At 35.8% G+C, this 21,635-nt stretch overlaps 1 long non-coding RNA gene across 1 annotated transcript; it reads left to right on the forward strand.

Annotated features, from left to right (window-relative positions):
* Window positions 1-53: 53 nt before the first annotated feature.
* LOC137399930 (uncharacterized) lies at window positions 54-8,393 on the forward strand. The gene is made up of 4 exons (XR_010979193.1): window positions 54-199; window positions 5,418-5,578; window positions 6,497-6,631; window positions 8,043-8,393. It is a non-coding gene; the product is annotated as an uncharacterized lncRNA (long non-coding RNA).
* Window positions 8,394-21,635: the final 13,242 nt, after the last annotated feature.

Here is a 21,635-nt window from a genome sequence, read left to right on the forward strand (position 1 = left end):
GCATTTACATCGTATTATGCCTGAAAATATCGGACAAGGCAAAACTAGGAGAAGGAAATATCCGCCATACTGATTTATTTTTCCGGTTGTTGTAGTTTAATTAATGATTTAACGATGCTTAACTCATCTGCAATACTTGCAATAAAATTCACAATATAGTAATAAATGATATTGACGCTCTTTGCGATCGTTATTGCAGGTGAGTAAAGTTTTTTGCATTGGTACAAATTCAAGTTTTTCTCCGTAAATAAAACCGAGTGTTAAAGACTGTGTTTATAAATAATTGCACTCCATGGTGGTAAACTGCAGTGGATTATCGTTCTTGGATGCGTCTGACGTTGGAAAACAGCTTGAAAAGCATTTGCGAGTCATAGAATGGATATAACTCTTCAAATTTTGACGAAAATTCCAGACAAAATCCCATTTTATCTACTACCTTTTACTTTCTACCTATTTATATATCACTTTATTTTTCTTTTCTATGCTTTCCAACTAACATTATATTTGATTTAGAGTGAAGGTTAGGCAGCTCGGCCGTTTCAGGCGCTGCTAGTGCTATTTGAAAGAAATACTGAGTGGGGCACTTTTAAATTTTATTGAGTCCCTGATTTTTTTAATTTTGTTTTTATTACTCAGTTATATAGCCTTGGCAATCATGAGTCAGGGCAGAACATCAAAAAATTCTAGCTCACAGAGCATCCGTGATTCACCAGTTTCAGTTGATTCACCTCGTGGTCTTTCTAAACAGGCTTGTTCTAGTTGTAAGAATTCAGTTCTCTCTAGTCAAAAGGCTCTTATGTGTGACTTTTGTGAAATGTGGAGCCACTTTGACTGTGATGACAGAATGTCACCTAAACTATATGCTGAAATACAGCGTAGTCCTACAGATGCTATACTGTACATCTGCAAACCATGCAAAGCCACTAACTTTAAAGCAAGCATGGCATCCAACAAACAAGCTCAAATAAATGAAATTGCTTTGGGCAACATCGAAACCAAAATCGATAAGATTCAAGAAATTGTATCAAACTCTATACAGATGCAATTCGGCAACCTGCAAAAATCCTATGCAGAAGCAGTAGCCAAAATCGAAACTAACTCTACTGAACAGGCCTCTCAAATTAGAGCAGAAATTAGCTCCATCAGAACCGAAATGACTAATGAGAGTAGATCAAAGAATCTGATTATTTTTGGCATGACCGAAGACCAAGACACAACCTTAGACGAATCAGTCGCTAAAGTTTCCACATTTCTGAAAGAATGTAACTTGAAACACGAAACATCTAAAACAAACACAACAAGACTTGGTCAAAAAAAAGAAGGTAAATTCAGGCCTATCAGACTAACTTTGAGTAGTGAACCCCAAAAATGGGAGTTCCTGACGCGTATTAACAATCAGAAGGTAAAGGGGGTTTTTGCTCGGCTTGACCTTAACAAAAAAGAACAAGAGGCGGATTTTCTCCTGAGAAAGGAGCTAAAAGAGACAAAAGCGAACAATCCAGGCAAAATATTCAAAATTGTGAAAGGAAAAGTAACCAGAGTGGGGGACCTGGACCAGTAGGTTTTGCTGGGAGTAGTGTAAGATTGCTTTCTTTAAATGCCAGATCACTGCGAGGAAAGGTAGCTGAAATTGAATCTCTGGCTGTAGACTATGACATTATTTGTATCACCGAGACTCACTTAGATAACAATTTTTTCAACTCTCAGTTGTTTATGTCTCAAGATAAAGTAATATATAGGAGGGATCGGAATTTATATGGTGGAGGAGTTCTTGTGGCCATTAAAGCTAGTATTCCTCACAGGGAGATTGCATGTGATTCTAGCGCGGAGGTGGTTTCGATATGTTTTAAACTCTGTGGCGACGAGTATTGCAACTTAACATGCTACTACAGGCCACCATCAAATAATGATCTTAACTCGTTTTTGTCATATATGGATACCATCAAATCTCTCCACCCCACAAATAAAACACTCATAACCGGAGATTTTAATTTACCTGGTATTAATTGGAACAAAGTGGAGTTGTCGACTTCTTGGAGGCCTTTTTATATTGATTTTATTAATTTACTGGCAGAGCACAATCTAGAACAACTCATTCATGAGCCTACACATATAGCTGGCAACACACTGGACTTACTATGTACAGACTTGGCATTTAAAATTGAAAATGTAAGCGTTATCCAACCAGGAATTAGCGATCACTTCATGATTGAAGCTAAGATCCTTGCCACTCAGACTGAGAAAAGTAAGTCACTTAGACCACCTGTTAAACTATTCCACAAAGTGGACTTTGCACAATTTAGTGATGACCTAGATCTTGTTTACACAGAGATTAAAGATCAGATTAACCAAGGGGCAGATATGAATACCTTATGGTCAACTTTCACAACTGGATTACACAATGCCGTTGACAGTCATGTTCCTACACGCAAGTGCACAATTAAGAATGACAATGAACCTTTATGGTTCAATAGTATGGCTAGGCGGGCATGCAATAAACAACGGAAATTATACTCCTTATATAAAAAAACAAAGGACCAAAGCACGATGGCAAAATATAAAAACCTGAGACGTTCTAACAAAAACATGTTCAAAGCCCTGAAAAAATCGTACATGACGAACAGATTGTACAAACCACTAAGCTGTGGGAACTCAAAACCTTTCTATAGATATGTAAAAGATTTGAAAGGAAACAGCAATCAAATAATGTCTATGGAAAAAGCAAACGGAGCACTAACACAGGACTCGGTAGATATTGCCAATACCCTTAATAATTTTTTCAATAGTGTTTTTACAAAGTCGTCTCCGCTACCAAATCTGCCCTCTGTAGATAGTGCTGTTGATATCCAGATTGACAAGGAAGGAGTTATAAATCTTTTAAAATCTCTCAAGTCTGGAAAGGCACCAGGACCAGACAAAATAACCCAGGAGTACTTGTCAATTAATTTAGACAAAACTGCAGACATTTTGGTATGTATTTTTAACCAATCTATTCAAACCGGAGCTCTACCAGATGAGTGGAAATTGGCGCATGTGACCCCCATTTACAAACAGGGCGGCCGAAGCAGTCCCTCAAATTACAGACCGGTGTCTCTTACATGCATATGCTGCAAACTCCTTGAACACATTGTTCATCATCATCTGAGTAAGCAGCTTGATGAGATTTTACACGAAAACCAGCATGGTTTCCGTAAAGGGTTGTCATGCGTAACTCAGCTGGCTACGGTGACTCACGACATTCTGAAAAGTATTGAGAAAGGTGTCTCTGTTCATGCCATAGTTCTAGACTTCTCGAAGGCTTTCGACGTAGTAGACCACCAATTACTTTTAAGTAAAATGATTAAACTTAAGATCAATCCTATTATTATTCGGTGGGTTTCATCATTTCTTAGTGAGCGATATCAGAGAGTAATTCTGAATGGCGAAAACTCTGATTTGACTGTTGTCACATCTGGTGTCCCGCAGGGTAGTGTGTTGGGACCAGCATTGTTTATACTCTTTATCAACGACATTGTGGACTGTGTGTCCAACAGCACTATTCGATTGTTTGCTGACGACACTCTAATATACCATCCCATTACTGGCCCTGGCGAACAGGCTGAACTGCAGGATGATTTAAATAGTTTAACATCATGGGCAAAAATAAATAAGATGAGATTTAATGCAGGAAAGAGTAACTTTATATCCTTTGGAGACAAAACACTGAACGCGTACATATACAAACTTGACAAGAGTGTCTTAAACGCATGCACCACAATTAAATACTTGGGAGTCATTATTTCACAGGACATGAAATGGCATCACCACATTACTGCAGTGTATACAAAGGCACTACGCATTCTGGGTCTACTCAAGCACTCACTTTACAGTGCTCCTCAGAAAATTAAACTGCTTGCATATAAGACTATTTGTCGGCCCTTGCTTGAATATGCTGCGGAGGTATGGGACCCAGTAACTAAATCTCATTCTACTCAATTAGAGAATATCCAAAGTAAAGCTATTCGCTTTGTAAAAAACATCAAGGGTCGAGATATTTCAGTGACTGACAGCAAAGTTGAAGCGGGGCTGACCTCACTTCAAAAAAGAAGGCAATTGCAAAGAATTTCTTTATTTTGTCGTGTTACAACAGATAACTATTTGCTTCCTTCTTTTGAGGACACTTTAAATTTTATGCAGAGCTCAACTCACAGTATGAGTACTCGCACTCAGGGTTACAATGCTACTGCTTGTGAGTCAAGCTTGTTTTTACAGAGTTTTTTAGTACGAACGGCAAGGGAAATTCGCACAGGAGAAATTCTTGATGATTTTAAAAAAAAAAAAAAAACTAATATTACTATAGCTTTTTCATGTAAATTTTTTTTTTTTTTTTTATTGAATAAATGGGTTTAACAATATTTTGATAGGCACATGAAACTGTCGTTCTAATATTGTGCTATAACGTGCATACTTTTAGGGTGGATTTTTAACAATCAATTTTAGATATAAATCTTACAGTAAAAAATTAACTTTTCATTTTAATGACTCTCAATTTTTACGATTCAGTGGTCAGAGGGTCCCACATTTTACTCGGCTCAAGAGGTCTTGGGACCTAATTTATCCAGATCCAGAGATCCAGATAATTTGTCTTTAAAATGTCACGCTTCTGTAAACAGGAATTCATTAAAAAGAGTAGGCCTATGGCACTAAAAGGGTTACATATTGCTTTCGTTCTTTAACTGTACCTCTGTACTTTAAGAGAAGTACAACTTTTAATATGATTTTTTTTCACGTATCACAGCGATGTTATCGAATGTCTTAATAACTGATAAAAACACTTTTGCTGGTTGAGCGAGCTTTTGCTAATAGAATTGAAATGGCTTTGAAGCCATATATGCGTAGAAAAATGTGTAAAGCATGTTACTGAGTAGTAGCATTATCTTTTGATTTCATTACCTACTTCAGAGGCATTGTTGATAATAAATATCATTGCGAGTGACTGTGTGTTGTGTACAAACGGAGTAATGGTGAATCATTAATAGTTTTTGACTGCCATAAAATAGAGAAGACAACTCTGATGTGACAAACTCTGATACAAGTTTGAACGCCATTTCCTAAACTTAATTTGAAGAAATCTTTCTTTGCCATTATTTTTGTCTCCAAAATTTCATAAAGATGAAGATCTATACGCATATATCAAATGAGTAAAGACATGTTTGTTAGTCACTGAGCTACTAAACTTGTTATTCAGTTGGAAAATGTTGAGCAATATTAGTAGTGACCAGCCAGCAGTTTTTAGTGGCCAGATTTAGGGTTTGCAACTACAAGGTTATCGGTTCAATCTCAGTCCAAGTCCATAACCATTAGATTCTTACCATATAGATAGTTTATCGATTTGCTGTTTGCAAGATCTCTAATGTAGTTTGTTTGCGATTTTTTAGAATGAATCTCACAAGATCTGGCCATTATCCTTGCAACTAATCGTCTAATCGCTATCTAGTCAATCACCACTACTATGGTCAATTTGCCAACCATACACCGGTTCGGCTCAACAGTAAATTCTCCATAACCAATTGAATCGGTATCAATAACTGTGGGACAGGTGAGATCTAGACATATTTCTTGCATTTTTCCATCACTATTGCAAATTTTCCATGTCTGTGTTTTTATTATACATGTTGTAGGCTTACTAATATGTTATCAATATGCTTTAATTCAGCTACATGAAAAGTTTGTTTATTTGTGCCCTAAGCCCTTAGCGTCGTGACAACCATATCAAATTCGATAAACATACCATATAATATTCAGTACATAAGACCAGTCCTTCTACTGCAATGTCGCCTTGCGCACTGACCAGTGTGTATTTATGCTACACCTACAAGCTTCCAGCTCGCTGCGCTTGTAGAGCAGCGAGCTGGAAAGCTTTTCTACCATAGAGCATTTGTGTTTGAATCCCAACAGTGACTTCGTTTCTTTCATGAATTTAAATAGTATTGCTGCGGTGTCTGCACAAAAATACGACGGTAATGTAATTCATGGCACGATTTCTAGTAAAACTCAACTTCAAAAAACCGTTGCGAATCAAAATTACATGATATCACATATAGGAATTTATTTATAAAATAGTGAAATACCAGTAATCCTACTCAATGTGAGCTGATTGGAACACCAGGTCCCCATTATTCACCATTCGAAATGTCATCACTAGGATTCTCTTCTGGAATTACGTGATATGTTTTGAATTTGATGTTGGTTTTTGTAGTATCTGCCTACAAAGCCACACTTCAGTAATTCATTTGACACATCCACTATTGGGCATTCACACCTTTTTCTTGTACATGAATCACGATTTCTGACAGAAATCTGTCTTGCGGCATTGCTACACTGTTGAATACCTATTATCCGAGGTAGCGGTTTTGTTCTTGTATTGAGGTGAACCAGTACGTTGGTTAAGTGCTTGTTTTTTGTTCTCTGTGATCTTCACTATAACATGCTACTCTCAGGCTTTTGTTAATTGTAGTATTCCCGACGGCGCCAAAAAAGGCGTCCTTACTGATGGTGTTTTGAATGCCATTTCTTCAGCTACGCATTGCCCGCCTCTGATCCCGATTGAACTATTAGCGAATAAAAGATTTGGGCCATGGAAGAGGTCACGGTATGTACATGTCAAAACCAGGATTTTCGAACCAAACTTCAGATCTCGACTTGTACTCTTGAATTTACGATAGATCTATAGTTACTCTCCCTTTAACTGTGATTTTTGTTATTGAAAGTTGGAAAAATTAGTTTCAAATTTAGAAATGCTGTAGTACAAAACGTAGATTTTTTTGGCAGATTGGAAGCACATTTCAACACTAACTACCTAGCACATCAGAATTTTAAGCAGAGAAAATATGGAAATCTAAGAGTTGTGTGCACGTGCACATAATTAAGAAAGCAACTCTTGAAAGTTTGCATTGTGTTAGATTATGTATAACTTGTGATAAGCATGTTAGGTTGAGAATCGTGCTGCCTTTTACCAAAATGTCAACTTAGAGCTAGTAGTGCGATGTAATTTCTTTTTCTCTTTTTATGACATGATTTTCAGCTATTTGATTGTGATATAAGATAGGTATGATTGAAGAATTTGACAATATGTAAGAGGCAACAATAGCCGATTGACTATGTATTTTTAAAAGAGTGTACGCGCTAATTCAAACAAGCTTATAAAGGAAATTGAAAAGACAGGCTGCTCGCATACTTCTAGATCAACTAAAACTTACAAAATCTTATCGTTTAATTTTTCATTAAATATCTGCACGGCGTTTCTTAAAGCTTTGGAACAATCTGCAATAGCATTAGCAGTGCTTCTCATTTACCTGCGTATATAGCTGTTTGCACATATAGCGTCTCATCAGAAAGGTTTACTCCAAGTGAATAACTCGACTAATGCGGAGTTGTTAGCTTACAGTTTGTTATTATTTTTTAATGGATATGTCCAAGTTCGTGTTTTTGGCTACATGAGATTTACTAATTAATTTACCGCATTGCTATTCTACAACAACTCTTTTTTAAATTTCAAATTATTAAAATGATAATTCAGCATAAGAACAATGCGACTAGGACATTAGTTGCTTCTGAAGAAACTTACTATTAGCGCAACCCTAAATATGATATGCTTGTGCATTTTTCATAATATGCCAATACGAAGTTGCAGCCTTATAGGAAGCTCAGTTATGAAGCCATTAAATAAAAAGCTGATTAGGATGATTTTGAAAATATGGTGGTTGTGCACTCTTGTATCCACCTGTGCCTATTATGAGGAATCGCGATTCCAAAAACTTGAATGACTGGACAATATTACCTTATTATAGAGTGCCCACAAATAGTGAAAAGAAAAGTATTGCTGGTACTATTTCATGTATCTAGCAAGTGACACTGTGATGTGGCAGATCAACCTCGATGTTCATAATTACTTTGTTAACAGGTTGTTGCCATATTTAGTTTATACTCATATTTGCTTTGTTTGTATTCTGTACTTTTTAGCAGTTCTCATCTGCTAATATAAATGCTTCTTCACATTTCAGGGCTTAAAGGATTGTACTGTAATCTGAATTGTTGGATGAAAGAACAGCCTTCGCCACCACAATCCAAGGACGGACGAGCTGGAAAAACTTTAGTCTAATGTGGTAAAGCATTTGGTGGACTGTAGCATTATTCACAAATATGATCATAGCTTTGCTTGTTTGTCTCTGTGTATCATTGATATATAATTTATTCTGGTGTAAAGGTTGTGGTATTTTTCTGCCATGTTTTGATGATGACAATATATATAGAGTTTAGTCATTTTATAGCTATATTTTTATTGTGTTTCATATTATTTTTTGTTATTATATCATGCAACTGTTTGTACCAAAATATACAGCTTCGGAACCATGCCCTAACTATTGAGATGCTCACAAAGATTATTTTAAGAATAATCTAGTAAAAGTCTTCGTATATATCTAAGGTGCAATATTTGTTGAATGTCCGTCAGCCTTGAGAAGAGATGTTGTGTGAAGGTTAAGCATGGCACATTATAGAAAAATTAGGTTGCTTCGGAGACGTAATGTTGGTGGAATGTTGTATAGCTTAAGGAAAGAATATTGTCGACGGTTATGCTCGGTACATTATAGTAACATTGTACGCAATTCATTAGAGGAACATTCTGTGAAACATCAAAATGTTAGAAATTGTCTACACAGTTACACCCCACTAATGTTCTGCACGAAAACGTTCCTGGGATGTTAGCTAATATCTTTGAGGCAACATCATAAAAGGCATGCTTGTGGAATGTTCTGTAACATTCTCCCCATGTCACAGGAATTTTGCACCAGATCATCTGCTGAATGTTCCATAATGGTGAAATGCCATACTGTTCCGAATATACTAGAAGACAATATTATGTGAATGCTTATACCCAGACATTTCAAAGTAGCAATCCTGTAACATTGCTGGGACATTCGATAACAATGTTTTGTAACAACGTTATAATAACGTTAGCAAACCTTTTCCTCGTTCTAACGTTCTAGCTAGAATGGTACAAAAACGCATGATTCATTTTTTGGAAGTTGTCCCCCTTTCATAACAAAAAATTATTAAAAATGAAACAAATTAAAAATGTTATAGATTTTTCATTACAGATATAAAAACAAACAAAATAATGAAAAAAAATAATGATAAATTTGAATGATTTATGTAAATGAAATGAAAAGTCACTACAAATTTCAATTTTCGCACTTCATTAGACATATCGCAAAAATGACTAGGGTCCATTAGCTCTGTCTATCAAAAGCAGTGGCTAAACGGGTCAAAGTAATACGCGACAGGGTGAATTCATCGCAACTGACCAAGTCGCCACATATACATGTTGTGTCAGATGGATGGTGATAGACTATCTACCGATTGATTAGCGCTACGTGTCGTCTGACAAGCCGACGCGTATGTAAATCATTATGTTAGTAGAGCGAAGCCAATGCCCATTAACTTGCATGCCCTTATAATTATATTTCGTTTTAGCTCAACGAGATTACCGCGGCAAGGAAAGCAATGCTCAGTAGCTAGGAATATTGTATAATAAAGATGGAAATCCCTACGCATCAATGTCCCACCAATGTTCTATGCGTAACCTGCCTGGGATGTTAGCTAATAGCCTTGAGACAATATTATGTAAGAAATGTTCGTGGAATATTACACAATGTTCTCCCAATATTGTGGGAATGTTATGCAGGATCATTTGCTAACATTCCAGCAACGTAATTCCCACAACGTTGCTGGGACGTTGTGGGAAATACGTCCCAGCAAGTAATTCCCACAACATTGATGGAACGTTTTGAGAGTTACGTTCCAGCAATGTTTTTCCCACAACGTTGCTGGAACGTTGAAAATGTGTCTACAAATAATCTTGTGACAACGTTACGATGTAATGTTTCTGGGACTTTTCGGAACCTCCCTGGAACGTTCTGGGAACGTAAAATTGTTAGTTGGGTGTATACTCTACATACAACTAAAGAACTACATGCTCTACATACAACTAAAGAACTGTATGCTCTACATACAACTATATAACTGTATAATCTACATACAACTAAAAATCTGTATGCTCTACATACAACTAAAGAACTGTATACTCTACATACAACTATAGAACTGTATACTCTACATACAACTAAAAATCTGTATGCTCTACATACAACTAAAGAACTGTGTACTCTACATACAACTAAAGAACTGTATACTCTACATACAACTCAAGAACTACATGCTCTACATACAACTAAAGAACTGTATGCTCTACATACAATTACAGAACTGTATGCTCTACATAAAACTGAAAAACTGTATACTCTACATACAACTAAAGAACTGTATGCTCTACATACAACTAAAGAACTGTGTACTCTACATACAACTAAAGATCTGTATGCTCTACATACAACTAAAAAACTGTATGCTCTACATACAACTAAAGAACTATATACTCTACATACAACTAAAGAACTCTATACTCTACATACAACTAAAGAACTGTATACTCTACATACAACTAAAGAACTGTATGCTCCACATACAACTAAAGAACTGTATACTCTATATACAACTAAAGAACTGTATACTCTACATACAACTAAAGAACTCTATACTCTATATACAACTAAAGAACTGTATACTACACATACAACTAAAGAACTGTATACTCTACATGTAACTAAATACTTGTTGGCTCTATTTGCAACTATTATAGATATATGTACAAAGTTAAAAAGTTTACCTAAAAGTTTACCTAAATATAATTAAGCGAATTTTATACTTGTCAATTTTGATTTTCCTGCATCATGATTTTACAAATTTTGTAAAGAGCAATATTTAAAAGTTTTTTATTTGCTGCATCCAACAGTTAGAATTTTAAATGTCATACTAAAACATTCAATATACAAGACAGACAAGCTTAAAATCTAAACAAGCATAGATAACTAGATCCACAACTACTGTTTACGAAAAACAGCACACAAGCAATATTGAGATCATGTTTAGAAAATGAACTTGACCTACCTCCATAGGGAAGGGTCAACCAAGAACTGAACAACTATCTATGCCATGTTTATCTATGATATGTTCACACTTCACCGCTTTTTGATGTACTGTGACCCGTGCCTTGCATACCATTTGTGAGCATTTGATATCTATAAATCAATATACACTTGGTAGATGAGTAAGTATAGCAATTATATTTACTTCTGTTCCATGTCAGCCCAGTTCACAAGAGTCTAGTGATGTTAAGGTAGGCTGATGTGAACACGTAAAGTTTGATAGACCTCTTTATTAACTTTTAATAAGATAGTCTATATACAGTATTAAGTTATTGTTCACTTGACTTTTAAATAATGAACTAGCTCACAGTACTGAATTTATCTGCTGTACAGATTTATGATGAGAGTTCTAATTCTCCTGAGAGACACGAGATTATTGATTTCATAGTCGCACTTTCAATTGATTCAAGCTTTTTAATTGACCTCAAGTTTTGACGATTTCAATGTTGAAACATTCTGGCAATCCAATTACTTCAAATATAAAAAAAATCCTAAGTAATAAAAAATACTGTATTTTCTGAGAAAATCTGCTAAAAATTTGTGTAAGTTTATCTTTATACTTTTGCTTTTTGTTAAACCATTTTTGAATATTTTATGAATTTTTTTGAAAATAAAACATTTTCTGCCCAAAATTAGTGCGATTTGTTATATGAGGAAGATTATCAGCATTATAACTAGTGCAGGCACCTATGTGGTGATTGATCTGATGTGAGTAGAAAGTGAAATACTTTAACACTTTATTTTTAGCATGAATTCATTTAGAAGCAAATAATAAATTGTACGAATGAGTTTATAGAAATATAAATTATATTTATATATTTTATAAACTCATATAAATTGGCAGCGAGTGATGGCAGCCATTTTTAAAGATGAACTCACAAAAAGTTTTAGCAGATTTTATTAGAAAGTATCAACATTTTTTTTATAATTTAATAATTTATGATTTTTTGTGTGTTTAAGGTGATTGGAATGCCAGGATTTTCTAAAGTAAAACTGACAAAGTTTAATAGTAGTTAAGCGCACAACAAATCTCATTTAAAATGACTTGGTAATTTGCTATCATTGCCATAGTTGATATCGGTTATTGCATTCAAGTTGCAGCATAACATATCGCTATTCTATCGGTCTCTTTGCAACTATAAATGTCATTATTGCACTTTCACTTCATTTGAGCATTTTAACAGTAATTAAGTTTGATCCATTTTATTCTTGAAGATTATCGGCAGTCAGATCATCTTAAACATCAAAAACAATTGCAAATAATAATTCTTTAACTATAACAAACTACCAGACACATTACCCATAAAAAACTATTTCATTATACATAAAAAAAACAAAAAGAATTATCATTTGCAGTTGTTTTTGATGTTTGAGATGATCTGACTGGCAGGATGTTTCATGATTAAAATTGACAAAACGTGATGTTGAATAAAATGCTTAGAACAATCGAAAGTGCAATTGTGACATTTATTGTTGCAAAGAGACCGATAGAATAAAGGTGCGTAACGTTTTTAGTGGAATGCAATAACCAATATCAACTATGACAACGATAACAACCTGTGACAGCATTGTGCACATGATTTTCTTGCGAACGTTTTGATTGCCGATGAAGTTTATTTTAATCTTGCACCATCCTGACAGTAAGATTACCTCAAACATCAAAAACAATTGCAAATGATAAAGAAATACTGATACTTACTGATAGAATCTAAAAACATTTTGTGCAAATTCGTCTTTGGAGTTGCACTTTCTAGAAGCAATTGACAACCCTGAAGTGCCTTTTTAAGACAAACTGACATGTTTCTAGAAGCAATTGACAACCCTGCAGTGCCTTTTTAAGACAAACTGACATGTTTCTAGAAGCAATTGACAACCCTGCAGTGCCTTTTTAAGACAAACTGACATGTCTCTAGAAGCAATTGACAACCCTGAAGTGCCTTTTTAAGACAAACTGACATGTTTCTAGAAGCAATTGACAACCCTGCAGTGCCTTTTTAAGACAAACTGACATGTTTCTAGAAGCAATTGACAACCCTGCAGTGCCTTTTTAAGACAAACTGACATGTTTCTAGAAGCAATTGACAACCCTGCAGTGCCTTTTGAAGACAAACTGACATGTTTCTAGAAGCAATTGACAACCCTGCAGTGCCTTTTTAAGACAAACTGACATGTTTCTAGAAGCAATTGACAACCCTGCAGTGCCTTTTTAAGACAAACTGACATGTTACTAGAAGCTGTTGACAACCCTGCAGTGCCTTTTGAAGACAAACTGACATGTTTCTAGAAGCAATTGACAACCCTGAAGTGCCTTTTTAAGACAAACTGACATGTTTCTAGAAGCAATTGACAACCCTGCAGTGCCTTTTTAAGACAAACTGACATGTTTCTAGAAGCAATTGACAACCCTGCAGTGCCTTTTTAAGACAAACTGACATGTTACTAGAAGCAATTGACAACCCTGCAGTGCCTTTTTAAGACAAACTGACATGTTTCTAGAAGCAATTGACAACCCTGCAGTGCCTTTTTAAGACAAACTGACATGTTTCTAGAAGCAATTGACAACCCTGCAGTGCCTTTTTAAGACAAACTGACATGTTTCTAGAAGCAATTGACAACCCTGCAGTGCCTTTTTAAGACAAACTGACATGTTTCTAGAAGCAATTGACAACCCTGAAGTGCCTTTTTAAGACAAACTGACATGTTACTAGAAGCTGTTGACAACCCTGCAGTGCCTTTTTAAGACAAACTGACATGTTTCTAGAAGCAATTGACAACCCTGAAGTGCCTTTTTAAGACAAACTGACATGTTACTAGAAGCAATTGACAACGCTGCAGTGCCTTTTTAAGACAAACTGACATGTTTCTAGAAGCAATTGACAACCCTGCAGTGCCTTTTTAAGACAAACTGACATGTTTCTAGAAGCAATTGACAACCCTGCAGTGCCTTTTTAAGACAAACTGACATGTTTCTAGAAGCAATTGACAACCCTGCAGTGCCTTTTTAAGACAAACTGACATGTTTCTAGAAGCAATTGACAACCCTGAAGTGCCTTTTTAAGACAAACTGACATGTTACTAGAAGCTGTTGACAACCCTGCAGTGCCTTTTTAAGACAAACTGACATGTTTCTAGAAGCAATTGACAACCCTGAAGTGCCTTTTTAAGACAAACTGACATGTTACTAGAAGCAATTGACAACGCTGCAGTGCCTTTTTAAGACAAACTGACATGTTACTAGAAGCAATTGACAACGCTGCAGTGCCTTTTTAAGACAAACTGACATGTTTCTAGAAGCAATTGACAACCCTGCAGTGCCTTTTTAAGACAAACTGACATGTTTCTAGAAGCAATTGACAACCCTGCAGTGCCTTTTTAAGACAAACTGACATGTTTCTAGAAGCAATTGACAACCCTGAAGTGCCTTTTTAAGACAAACTGACATGTTTCTAGAAGCTGTTGCACTAATAATTATTTTGGTGTCTCATTTCCTCTCAGGTGTACATCGTTGGAATCATGTTTCTAACAGCCACGACAACGTTCACATTTGGACTTACTCTGGAGCTGGAAAGAGTAGCAAAATACCTAAAGAAACCAGTGGCTCCAGCTATTGGCGTAGCTTGCCTAAAACATTATGTAAGTTTTTTTAATTATATGAAGTTAATAAATGTTCAAGGTTGGCTCTATGTTAAACTGTTCTTGTTTGTTTATTTTATTCTTAATCTAAAAATTTAATGCAAAACTTTGAAGACAAACTCTACAATCATTTTTAAGGTTTACTGTTGTTAGAGACAGCTAAGCAGCTTCTGTGTTCAGTGTGTAACAATTTGTTATTCTTTAACATTAATCTAGATGCATTATAATAATTGGGTAGTCAGAACAGCAACTTTACCCGTTTGCTGATGACTATTCTAAATGAAACAGTTCTGTTCAAAAATCACTGATAACGGTAGATAAATATTACATTTTATTAAAAAAATGTTTTTGAGACTCTGGTATGAGTATGATGCTATGAAACTTCATATACATGTTCTAGCTAGATTTTACCAGTGAGGCTTAACTAGTTGTTAATTAGCTATGGAACTATATTAACCGTCATCCAAATTGCCAAAAAAACTGCTGGAAACGTGAACTGTAGTTTTTTCACAAAAAACTTTTTAATATTTGAAACAAAAAGTTTACCTTGCAACTTGCTACATTTATGTGTTTATGCTCAGTCATAAAGATTATTCAAAAAAGCTCATGTGAAAGTTAACAAGTAAAAAAGAGTGGTGAAATTGTAAAAATTTTTAGTTGGCACATTGATTATTTTGGTTATAAAACGAATTTTGAAAAACCAAAAATGTTTATACACATTTAACTGCTTGACAAAAGCAACAAAACGAAAAGATAAAAATATTATTTAATTAGAAAGTTGGAAGGTAAGTGACCTTATGCTGCAAAGCGTGTCTACTCTAACCTGAGTTCTATCAATAATATAGAGGCTTTGAGAAACAGTTATACATAGCAATGAATGTGTATCTCTGGTATTTTTAGCCACGAAAATGAATGTTTTTTATGTTTCATGTATGATACTCTGCACACTACTTACTGTTGGAAAAAATAGTTGTATAAATAATTGTATAAATGTATGAATGAAGTTGAAAGTATTAACTTATTCTGGTTTTCAAAGTATTACATCAAAAGTTTCATTTGCCAACATTCTGTTGAGGATGTTTGATATAGACAGGGCGCAAATTTCAAGAGGTTTGCTCAGCTGGTCTTTAGGAATCATTTAAATATCTGTAACCAATCAATACAGACTAAACTTTTACGAGGATTTTAAGTACGTAAATCGATTTAAAAAAAGTTAAACACTTACCATAATTTGTTGTTTATAGACATTTATACAAATTACTTACTTCACTTCTTTCAAGATTCTACATTACAAACTCAAAAACATTCTTTTTTACTTTCAGTTTCAGATTTGCACAATTTAGACAATAATAATCCTGCGCCTTCACAAAACAATGTTGTTAGAACACATATAATTTATTAAATTTTTATCTTTAAATTTTGATTAGCTTAATTTTAATTGATAGACAGCCATGTATGTTTTTAGGCACATAATCTTTCATTTATATCTGATCATATGATCACATTTGAGTTTATTGCAACTGACAGCTTATACATGTATGTCTCTTAGACCAGAGACTTTTCGAGTTTACCTGGATTTTTTTGCTAACATAAAAATGAAGAGTTTACCTGTGTCAGAAAAAATAGTAACTGAGTTTTCTAACAACACACAACAGAATATAACTATACCTATACTAGCAGATAAACAGCAGAAATCGTCTTTTTGTTTACAATCAAAACTGAAATAGTGAATCTGCATGCTCCTCAGCTATAGTATCTCGACTCTTTTACAATACTGTGGCAAGTGATGGTTGGTTCTAAATCCTGATACCTCTTCGCAAGTGATTCAACTCCCAGAAACCTGGCTAAAGATTTATCCAAAACATGGTGTATGTGGCATGGAGCACGGCCCATGGCGCATGGCGAGTAGCGTACCTACCGATGCACTGCTCACATAATTGTGTTATAGTAATAATTGGCTTTACCGTCGTATCCAAGGGCTTTAGTGTGATTTACTCTTTATAGTACATTTTTGGACGCGAAATTATGTTAAAGAAAATAAAATGTTTTCATCTGTAACAGGGGTTGAGTTTATTACTTTCAAATGCAAACAAAAACGATCATAGTTGTGTGATATCATATCCTCACTCACTGATGACTTAGTAGGACCATTATAGAGATGTGCTCACTTGCCTAAATATGAGGAGGGGCCAAGGTGCTTTATTAAAACTGCAAGCTAAAGTGCTATACGCGCTTAACGCATTTTAGCAAAAATGAGTCGCTTAAAATGTCAAACAACACAGAAATATTAGCAACATCACAACTATATATAGCTGGTAACGATTTAGGTTCTTTTCAGAGTATTTTATTATTTTGTGATTGTATGTTTGAACCGAAATAACAATTTCCAAAAGTCCAGAAAAAATGTTGCACTTTTGCAGCTATTTATTTTATAAGACAACTCCAAATTGTCTAATCCATGAAAACTCTTTACTTGAAAAGAAACAACTTAACAAACTGAATAAATGTTCTCACTTGATATGTAGAACTATTTAACATTACACAACCGACCATGGATTTTGCAGACTGGTATTCACCAACTCTTGTAACCTTTGAACTTCAGTAGTACGCAAGTGTTTTACTTAAGATGCTACTCAGATCAGCTTTTACTATAGTTGGTACACTTGATCCCACCAGGCTTGTGCACCGCCACTCTCTGTTGGTACATTATCACCCTCCGTTGTTACACTATCACTCTTTGTTGGTACACCATTATTTTCTGTTGGTACACGATCACTATCCATTGTTACACTATCACCCTCCGTTCTTACACTACACCCTTTGTTGATAGACTATAACCATTTGTAGGTGCTATCATTTATTGTTGATACTAATATAGCATTGAGATCAGAATTAGCTGTGATTAAAAGTTTTTCTCAGTGGACTGGCTACTACACCTGTACCATTTTGTACTCCACGGGAGTCTAATTGAAGATTAGGGTTTAAAACAAGTATAGCCGCTCACAGAAACTCATAACATCTTGATCATGGTGCTGATTCAGCTGCAGAGAATAAGAAATTGAGTTGTTATGGTATTTGAACATATGAACCAAAATAAAAATTAAACCTAATAAATAAGGTTTTACTTTAAAAAAGGAACAGATATATGGAAACCCAGAAACTTTCTATATAAGAATTTAGCCAATAAGAAATAACAACAGAAATATTTTGAGAAATGTATAAAGTCAAGAACTTTGTTCGAATAGACTTTGATTTACATGTAAACATAGCATGTAAAACTTGTAAAGCGTGTTTAGTAAGTGAATTAACATTCGAGCTAAGCAAAAGCTTAACAATAAAAAGCTAACATCAGTATTACGTCGTTTCTGTTGTATCTTTAATTAGTTGAATCACAGGTAAACTTGTGTTAATATGATGGATCAAGATGTATACCTAAAACAGCTGTACTTAAAATATGACAGTTTATTTCCAGAATGTCCTGCAGCAAACTGCTTTTCACAAAAACACTTTAAAATCTTTTTATTTACCTGCAAATTCAAAAACAAGTATAAAAGTGCTTTTTTATCCTTTTTATGAAAGTGAATCTGCGCTATTTGACATTGCCAGAAAGTCATAACTTGTTAATGCAAGTAGTTTCCTGAACGATATAGCAAGTATGACATTCGGGAAAAGATGTTCGTGAAATTTAAAATAGCTTAGAAAACAATTTTTATTTAAACCTTGATTAGTAGTGCTGATGAAGAACACATACCATAGTTTTTTTTGAAAATATTGAACTATATATTTTTAACTTGTATCATGGATTTTGGTGGATCTTAGAATATGGTCTGTTATATAGGCTATTTATTACAAAATGCTGGGCACCATAGTGTTTTGTGGTCTATGGATAAGCTGCCCTACCACCTTTTGCGCAGTCTATTTTACTTGTGTATTTTTAGCCATAAAAATTAGCTGGCCTACTTCCAATTGCATTAGTATTATAACCAATAAAAAATTCTTTTCACCATTTGAAATGGTGACAGGTGGCAAGTGACCGGTGGCAGGTGACAGGTGGCAGGTGACAGGTGGCAGGTGACAGGTGGCATAACAGAGTTTCTTTAGGATATATTGCTATGTTATTATTTTTGAACTTTTATAGTTTAACAGAATTGCATGTATCTTATGGAATCAATCAAAATCTAGCCATACATAAGCTGAGATAGAACTTACTTTTTGTAGGCAATGTGCTCGTAAACTTAAATTCTTGATAGGACTGCTTATCTATCGGAAAAAGTTACTGGTTTTGTAGGATAAGCTACCAAAGATAAACGCATAATCTATTTAGACATGCACACAACGCTGTTTAAGATTTGAGAGTGTTTCTAGGACATGAGATGGAAGACTCTTGTTGCAGGTTATTTTTGCTTTCTGCTTTGATTCTTTCTAATAAAAAATACTGCTAAGACAGCAACTGCCACTGTGCAATTCTAATGCATAGTTATTAACTCTTCTTTATTTTAGAGCACATATGTTTTGTAGTAGATAGTTCAGGTAGATTAATTCATCTCCATTTTTTGAACTCAATTGAAGACCTGTGGAACACATCAGTAATAAACTCGTGAAAGCCCAATATTAAAAAGCATTGTCCAAAATAGTCTACACAGAATGGTTTAGTTTTTTCAGGTCAATAGGTCAAGACTGATCTATATATATAAAAATTGATTCCTCACCCCGGTTAACCCGTATGGGTGGTAGTTTCTGCTCTAACTCGGGTCTCTTACCAGAGACCTGGGAGTTTGAGCATTCGCCTCAAGATCTTAGCTGTTCCCAATAGCGCACTTTTTTGCAACACACCTGAGTTGATTGCTGTTGGTATTTCGGCAAGCCACATTTTATGCGCCGGTGTTATTGCGCCCAGTGCCCCAATGACTACTGAGATTATAGTTGTTCTTACATACCAGCATTTTTCAATCTCTTCTCCAAGAGGGAGATATTTCTCTACCTTTTCTTTTTCTTTGCTGTTGATATTGTAGTCGTTGGGTACTACTATATCTATTATAGTAGCTCTCTTGTTCTCCTTGTCCACCACCACTATATCTGGTTGGTTTGCTAGAACATGCTTGTCAGTCCGGATGTAGAAGTCCCAGAGGATCTTAGCGCAATCATTTTCATTGACCTTATCAAGAGTTTCCCACCAGTGTTGTGGTTTATTAAGGCCATACTCATCACATAGACTTCTATACACAACACCTGCGACATGATTATGCCGCTCAGTGTATGCATTTCCTGCTAGCTGCTTGCTTCCACTGATGATGTGTTGGATGGTCTCAGGTGCATCTTTGCACAGTCTGCATCTAGGATCGTCTCTAGTGTGATAGATTTTCGTTTGGAGTTGCCTTGTTGGGAGCACTTGCTCCTGGGCTGCCATGATTAGCGACTTTGTAATGGCCGTTAAGTTTCCTTTGTTCAGCCACATATATGTCTGGTGAAGATCGCAACCTTAGATATTTGTCGGTGGTAAGCACCATGAAGAGGTTTCGAGTGCCAGTCAATTTCCTCATCATCAGGGCGAAGGTCCATTGTAAGAGCAGCCGATTGAAATTCAGCTAGCAACTTATCAGAAGTGGTCATAGAGGCTGCATAGGCTTTGATGCTTTGCTCTTCCTCCTTCACTGTCTGCTGTACACTTTTGAGTCCCCTACCGCCATCTTTCCTATCGAGATACATTCTAGTAGTATAAGATTTTGGGTGGAGTGCTCCAAGCATGGTCAGCAGTTTACGAGTTGCTATATCTGTTTCCTTGATGGCTTCCTCAGTCCACTTTATTATGCCTGCTGGATATCTTATTACTGGCAGTGCGTAGGTATTTATTGCCATGACTTGGTTCTTGGCATTGAGCTGGCTCCGTAGGACCTGCCGAAGGCGTTTCTTGTATTCAGTAATGGCTTTGTGACGTACCTCGGCTTCATGGTTGATGTTGCTTTGCATAATCCCCAAGTACTTGTACCCTTCTTCTATATCTTTGATGGTACCATTTGGCATTCTTAGGCTATCTGTGAACATAAAATGGTTTTTCTTAAGAATTAACCTTCCACATTTCTCAATACCGAAGGTCATTCTGGTGTCCTTGCTGTATACCTGAGTAAGGCATATTAGCGAATCATTGTCCCTTTCTTTGTGAGCGTACAGCTTGATGTCATCCATGTAGAAGAGGTGGCTTATCTTGGTGCCACTTTTAAACTGGTACCCATATTGAGTCTTCTCCAGCATATTGCTTAGAGGGTTTAGGCATATGCAGAAGAGCAGCGGTGATAAGGAGTCACCTTGATAGATGCCTCGCGTAATTTTAACACTCGCCAGCTTTTTGCCATTAGCCTCTAGTTCCGTCTTCCATTTGGTCACTGACATCTTGATGAATGTCACAAGAGCAGGGTGAACATTGTACATACTGAGACACTCAAGTATCCAACCATGGACAATTGAGTCATTGGCCTTTTTGTAGTCAATCCAAGCCGTGGAAAGATTGGTATGCCTTCTCCTGCTGTTTTGACAGACTATCCGATCCACAAGTAGTTGATGTTTGGCTCCTCGGGTGTTGCGCCCAATTCCTTTCTGAGCACTGGTCATATAGTGACTCATGTGCTCTTCCAGTTTGTCTGCAACTATTTCTGAGAGCGTTTCCAGGTAGTGGGCAAGCACGTTATTAGTCGATAGTTCTTGGGAATCGGCCCCTGCTTTAGATCTTTTATCAGAAGTACAGTTTGTCCTTTGGTCAGCCATTCCGGATGGTCGCCTTCTTCTATTAGGCATTCCATCTGCTTAGCCATTTTAGTGTGAAGTGATGTCAATTTCTTCAACCAGAAGGCTTGAATCATGTCATGGCCAGGTGCTGCCCAGTTCTTCAAACGCTGCACTCTGCACTTGATGTCCACTTCGCAG

This window comes from Watersipora subatra, chromosome 7, assembly GCF_963576615.1.
Source record: "Watersipora subatra chromosome 7, tzWatSuba1.1, whole genome shotgun sequence".
In the NCBI taxonomy this organism is placed as follows: domain Eukaryota; kingdom Metazoa; phylum Bryozoa; class Gymnolaemata; order Cheilostomatida; family Watersiporidae; genus Watersipora; species Watersipora subatra.